This window comes from Pinus tabuliformis, chromosome 2_1, assembly GCF_031772625.1.
Source record: "Pinus tabuliformis cultivar Carrire ecotype Pingquan chromosome 2_1, CPIR1, whole genome shotgun sequence".
Lineage (NCBI taxonomy): Eukaryota > Viridiplantae > Streptophyta > Pinopsida > Pinales > Pinaceae > Pinus > Pinus tabuliformis.
The window spans coordinates 915987518-915994346 of record NC_142299.1 but is presented as its reverse complement, the minus strand read 5'-3'; the positions used below and the strand labels follow the sequence as shown (position 1 = coordinate 915994346).

The 6829-nt window shown below is 33.7% G+C and overlaps 1 pseudogene; it reads left to right on the top strand.

Annotated features, from left to right (window-relative positions):
- Positions 1-4155: 4155 nt before the first annotated feature.
- LOC149203628 (ubiquitin carboxyl-terminal hydrolase 25 pseudogene) lies at positions 4156-5451 on the top strand (annotated as a pseudogene).
- The last annotated feature ends 1378 nt before the right edge of the window (positions 5452-6829 follow it).

Here is a 6829-nt window from a genome sequence, read left to right as displayed (position 1 = left end):
CATGTCATTTTTAACAAAAAAAAGTCTCAAATGTGTATTATTTTATCAAATGTTTAAAACTAGTGACTAGCATTGAAATATTAATTAAAAATACTTAAATATATAGAAATTCCTAACTTTAAAATATTAACCCTTGTTTTTTACTATGCAAAAGAATAAAGATTTCATTACAAAAAAAATTGCAAGAAAAAAAAACAAAAAACACAAACCTAAAAAAAACTTAAAAACAAATATCTCGGGGAATAAGAAGAAGAAGATATTATAAAATTCAAAGTGTAAAAATAAGCCCTCTAAAAAAGGGGTTTGATGGTGTATCAACACTTTTCAAAATCAGCGTGAAAATCACTAACATTTAAAAAAATGTTCATACTTGATACACAAGAAAATTTAAAGTGTCAAAAATATGTTAAAAAAAGGCATATTCTAATACAACATTTTTCAAAATCGGGTCATTTTTTTGCTACCTCAAAAAAAAGGTAGTCGGTAGAGTTCTCATTTGATCGGTAACTGTGGTTTTTCTAAGTTAATTGCATTGCATTCAAAACTAAATCATATCACCCATAATAAAAATATACAAGCCTCATGTTACCACATGGGAAATCTAGTATGAGAAAATTCAAGTATCTACATAAAACAAGGAACAACACTTATCCAAATATAGCATAAAACCAAAATGAGACTACTATGAGAAATCTAAAACATGATAACCAAACCAAGTGTCTGATGATGTCATAGGAGCCAAATCCTTTACACTTGAGACAAGTGACATTGAGGGTTTAAACTCACATTGAATATGACTTTCCATGTGAGCTAAGCATGCTTCCAATATGTCAAGGAATGCCTATTTTTTCCACTGATTCCACTGAATATCATTTAGGAAATAAATAATGTTGTTCTATTCCTTGTGCTTCTCCTTTAAAACTCTTCCTATCATGGCCTTTAACTGCCAATGAAGAATTATAGAATGCATGCATCGATTCCTTCTTCCCTTGGTGTGAATAGAGTGGGGAAGCTATCTATACATCTCCTCTAACAACTATGAATCTGAATAGACCTAGTGATATTGATAGCCATGATTCTCAACCTGTTGAATATCCTCTAGAGTACTTGGGGAGGTCATCGAGTAGTAAGTAGCCACCACCTCTTAGGTCTGCAATTGGACATGTGACTGGATTTTTCGGCCATGGCAACCAGCCGCCCGATGACCACACATCCATTGATGTAGCATGAGGAACACAATAAACACAAAACCAACACAGAGCCAAGAGTAAAAATCCCACCAACTCCATAAACCCCAAATAGAGAGCAACCCTCATAAATGAATACCAGAGTCAGAGAATTGGGAAATAATACTTCCCCTTGAGGATTCCACAAGTCAAAAACCAACTAACCAGTCGAGCTATCCACATAGACTCAAGGGATAACAACAATATGAAGAACTAAAAAGAACTAGGCCGCCAAAAAAATCCATAGGAGGGAGCATCCAATAACGAATTCGAAGAGTAAAAAATCCCTAATAATAAACTAGCTGTGAAGGAAACAAGGGCCCCAAACTCAAATCAAAAGAAAACTAACATGCTCCTTCAAATACATTTTACCAAAACCCACAACGCACCAAGAATAGACAGAAGACAAGGTAAAAAATACGAAAGGCCCAGAGAAAGATGTTACTAGTTTAAAACAATGAAGAAGAGCCAAGGTCAAGTCTGCTAGTGTCCCAAAGCTTGAATTCTCCCCTAGCACCCCGTCAACCATCCAAGAAGTCGCTGTCATTTCCATCTTCTACCTTATTGTCTCCACCTTATTCCTCCTGAGTTCCACCTCCCTCACACCCAGGGAACCAAGGAGCTGATATCAGAGTGAATCACACTCTAAACAAAACCTCCAGCATGCCAATATAAATCAAGAAACTCCAACTTTTCATTATGAATCATAAAATGGCTGTCAAAGCAACACAAACTACCAAATATCGAAAGGGGAAGGGAAATCCTACCTGCATAAGGGAAAAAACACTCACAGGACGTAAAAACTCGCTTCTTTACATAGAAACAAGACATGAATTTTCTAGAATACAACCAACCATAACAGACGATATGAAACTTTACATGCTTCGTGCATGGGGGTTAGGGGGGAAGGGGTGGAAGGGAGTGGTATGCCACACCACCCTCCTCTTATTTATCTCAAGATTCGATGGGGTGGGAGCGCCACCTCCACCTGCCCCCGATCTCGTTACCAAGTGTTCAGACACCCCCATCGAGGAAAACATATGCACATTTGAAAAAACATGGAACAAGATTTCTGCCCATGGAGATTTACCCCCACTTTATTATGGATATTTTTAATATGTTTTTTTTAATTAATCAATTTAATTAAAAGGGCAAAAAATGATTAACTACTTTGGAGATAAATCTCAACCTTAAATTTAGGTATACTATTATAAATAATACATAATATTCCATTGTCTTTAAATCCCTAGCTTTTATGTTGATTGATAATTAAATTAAGATTGCCCAATTCCAAAATAAACGTGCAAACTTTCAATTAAATAAAACATGTATAAACAACTTTATTGTGATAGAGGCATATTCACATTCTACAACTTAATATTTGGGGGAAGTGTGATTTGAGTTGTGCTCAATGTGATGTGTGATTCCGTCTATGCTCAAAGTAAAGGTGACACATGTTCTTTTAAAAAAATATATACACACAATTAGAAAACAATTAGTTGTAATAAAAACAAAAATGAATATATATATTTGGTTAGTTTTAATTAAATGGATTATAAAACATCCAAAATCACATTGTCATTCTACTCATTTGATTTGTTATATACATAACTCCTCAAAAGGGAAAAGTAATTAAAAGTAAAATAATTCAAATACTTTCCTTATAAGGAAAATATGTGTATAAATTCATTGTGAAGCATTAAAAAATATTAATGATAGTAAAATTATTCAATGTGAGGAACAAATAAATTATTTTATTATATAACATTATTTTCATGTAATTTTAAGGTCACGACCAAGCCAGACAACAAATTGGAAAATATGTGTATAAATTCATTGTGAAGCATTAAAAAATATTAATGATAGTAAAATTATTCAATGTGAGGAACAAATAAATTATTTTATTATATAACATTATTTTCATGTAATTTTAAGATCACGACCAAGCTAGACAACAAATTGGAGCCTCACTGGTTTTGAACATGTGACCTCTTAGGAGGAAACACATGCTCTTAACCATTAGGCCTCAATAACTTATATTAAAAAATATATTAATAATTGAAAAACAATTTAATATGGACATTGACATCCATAAATAAAATATTACAATGCTCAAGTACAATATTTCAATGTCAACTATGTATGTATGTATATACTATAAGCAATTAAAAAATATTTTTTATTGTTAAAACAATTTAATATTTTAAATTTTTTCAGTGTTATTATTTTACATTTTAGTCATTTTTTAAAATATATTTTTTTGATTAATTTTGTCTAAAATTTAACAAACATAAGAATTGCAAATTTAAACTATGTAGTTTACACAATACATATTGAAAGATACTTTCAAAATATTATATCCATTTATAAATTCAAAAATATTATTCAATATATATATATATAAACTTGTATCACTACATCTTAATCATATATTTATCTAAACTCGACATATATTAAATCTTTAACCCTTTGCCATGGTCTGCATCTCACTTGTTGATTCAAGCAAAAAATTTCTTTTATGTGATTTATATAAAAAGACTTTTACTTAATTCATGATGAATCACAAAAGCAAATACATAAATATTAAATATCTCAAAATGATTTTTTTCATTTCTTACACTTTGGCAATTTCATGATATTATTTTTTTGGGGAAAAAAAAATTAAAATTTTGATTCAAGATTTTGGGCCGATTTTAAGAGTGAGTAATAATTTAGAAAAGTCGGCTTCAAAAAAAATGTGAGGGCAATGAAGTGAAATGCTTATATATACACTCTCGGACCAAACTAATTTGATACTTTTTCTTGTCATTGATCTCACTTCAATGTACTGAAATGCTTATGTATATACTCTGGGACCAAATTAATTTCAGACTTTTCTTGTCATTGGTCTCAGTTTAATGTGGGTGACCTGAAGAGCAGCAGGAGAGAAATGAAGATGAAAAGAATCTTAGCCCGGCCACAAGAAAGTGGAAGTTGCGGTACACGTTCAAGTTCAAGTTCTGCTCAAAGTCAACGTCTGAAACAACCAAGTTCAAGTTCTGTTCAAAGTCAACGTCTGAAACAACCGTCAGGGCTCTTGAATCTTGGCAATTCTTGTTATCTCAACAGTGTGCTGCAGTGTCTCACTTACACTCCGCCCCTCGCAGAATTTTGTCTCAGACAACAACATTCTTCTTCTTGCACTCTTTCGTCCACCTCAGACGGCGATGGCGGCTGCCCATTCTGCCTGCTGGAGAGACGCATCGTCAGGTCTCGCAAAACCGCCTGCGCAATCGATTCTCCCCAAACATTTAAAAACTCGCTCCACGTTTTTGCAAAACATTTTGCCCATGGAAGACAAGAAGACGCCCACGAATTTCTGACACATGTCCTCGGAGTCTGCGACGATGTCTGTGTAGAAATGGCGAAGCAACAAAATGGAGACGCAGAGGATGACCAAAGGGAATTACCAGATACCATTATTAAAAAAATCTTCGGCGGCACGCTGCAGAGCCGAGTGAAATGCTTGACCTGCAGAACCCTGTCAATCACGCGCGACGATATTATGGACGTGAGCCTGGAGTTACCTGAAGAAGTAACATCGTTGCAGAATGCACTGTCATGTTATTTTGCTAAACAAATTCTGGATGGGGATAATCTCTACCACTGCGAGAAATGCGAAAATTATACAGAAGCCCGGAAGCAAATGTCCATTTTCAGGCCTCCCAATGTTCTGGTAATTCAGCTCAAGAGATTTATGTGTAGCCCATCTGGTGGGAAAATAGAGCGTGCCATTAGTTTTTCAAAAGGTCTGGAACTGGGTGAATTTATGTCACCAAAGGAAGTTATTGGTGAAGACCATGAGCCTCGGCTGGATTATAGTCTGTTCGCTACCATTATTCATAAGGGATCTTCACAGGACTCTGGGCATTACTATGCGTATGTGAAGGATGAAAATGGGCGCTGGTATCGCTGTAATGATTGTAATGTGTCTCCTGTGTCTGAGGAGGAAGTGGTGGCAGATAAAGAAGTTTATCTTTTGTTTTTTATACGCAGTGTTCGTGGAGAGGGTGGGAATTTTATTGGGCGGCATGTTTCCAACCTGGAGATGAGCAATAGCTCTGAGGATGAAAATGTGAGTGTTAAAGGAAAGATGCGTACTCACAGCTACAGAGGCGATGGTGGCGAAACTGATGAAGAATATGGAAAAAGGCCATCTAAACTTCGGAAATCTGGCAGGCTGTAGCCAGTTAGGGATTTCTTAGTGGATTTAATTTACTGGGAGATTGAACACTGTAGAACGGTGTTGCCATAAATTGTAAGAATCCTATAACAATTATTTGGCAACCTCATTTTGTTCAAATTTGGCAGGTAAATATTTTATTAATGAGGTTTGGGCGTACTTGAAAATAATGTGAAAATCATTTAGTTATGGTTATATCAGATTTTGCTAGGATTATATCAGATTTTACATATGCAATGATTTATACAATTATTTAATTTTTTTTTATGAATACTCTTTTTAAATGTTTTCTAGTTATTTAAATTTTTTATTTTTGAGATTTTTATTTATTTATTTATTTATGATAGACAGATATTTTTACACATCATACTTTGTTGGGTTGTAGAATAAGTCTACGCAATAAAATTTATGCTCTACATAAAAAAATAATTTAGGTTATAATTAAAAAATGTATATAGTTAAAATAATTAAAATAAAAAATGTTTTGAAAATTCACTTGTTATAATTTAAATTTACTTCATCTTATAAAGAAATGACCTTAAATTTATACTTTTGATGTATGTGCCAATAAATGTGACATACATTTAGATTTAATTGTAAGATATATTAAAAAATTAATATATCTAAAAAATAACTAGACATTGTGAGGCCAAGAAGTAACTCCTCAAACGAATTGTGTTTATTCATTAAGATTACTCATGGTTATATACGTGAGTGAATGAGTCTTAGGTTTCACCTTCTGATGAATCTTAATTTTCCATTATTTACTATTTACAAGTGTTCACCCAATCCCAATGATTAGGTGCCAATATTCCCCCCCTTAATCTGAAAGGATGTTGGTGAGTCCAAGCATCGTTTTGAATCTTTCAAACTTTTCTCTTTCAATCAGACAATATTTTGTATTGATGTGCTTCGTTCGATATTTTGTATTGATGTGCTTCGTTCGATCATGGAACTTTGGGTTCTTGGCCAACTTTATTTTAGAGGTATTGTTAATCATTAGTGGAGTTGAATGTACATGTTTTACCTGCAATCTTATAGAATTTTCCCGAGCCATAAAATTTCTTTTGTTGCCTAAACTGCTGCCACCTATTTTGTCTCTATTGTGGAATCTACTAGAACTGATTATTTGCGTGATCTCCAGGAGACAACTCTTGATCCAAGACATTGCTACCCTTGAAGTTTGTGATGTATTATTAGGACAACCATACTTGTGGAAGCGACATGATGTGTATGAATCAAGGCCCCATGTTGTTATTGTTACTTTGGGAAATAAGTTGTATAGGATACCAAAGGTAGCACTGCCTACCGCCATCTCTTTGGTTACTGCAAAACAATGCAGTAAGCTCATTTCCAAAACCGGGAACTTTTTTTTCCTAAT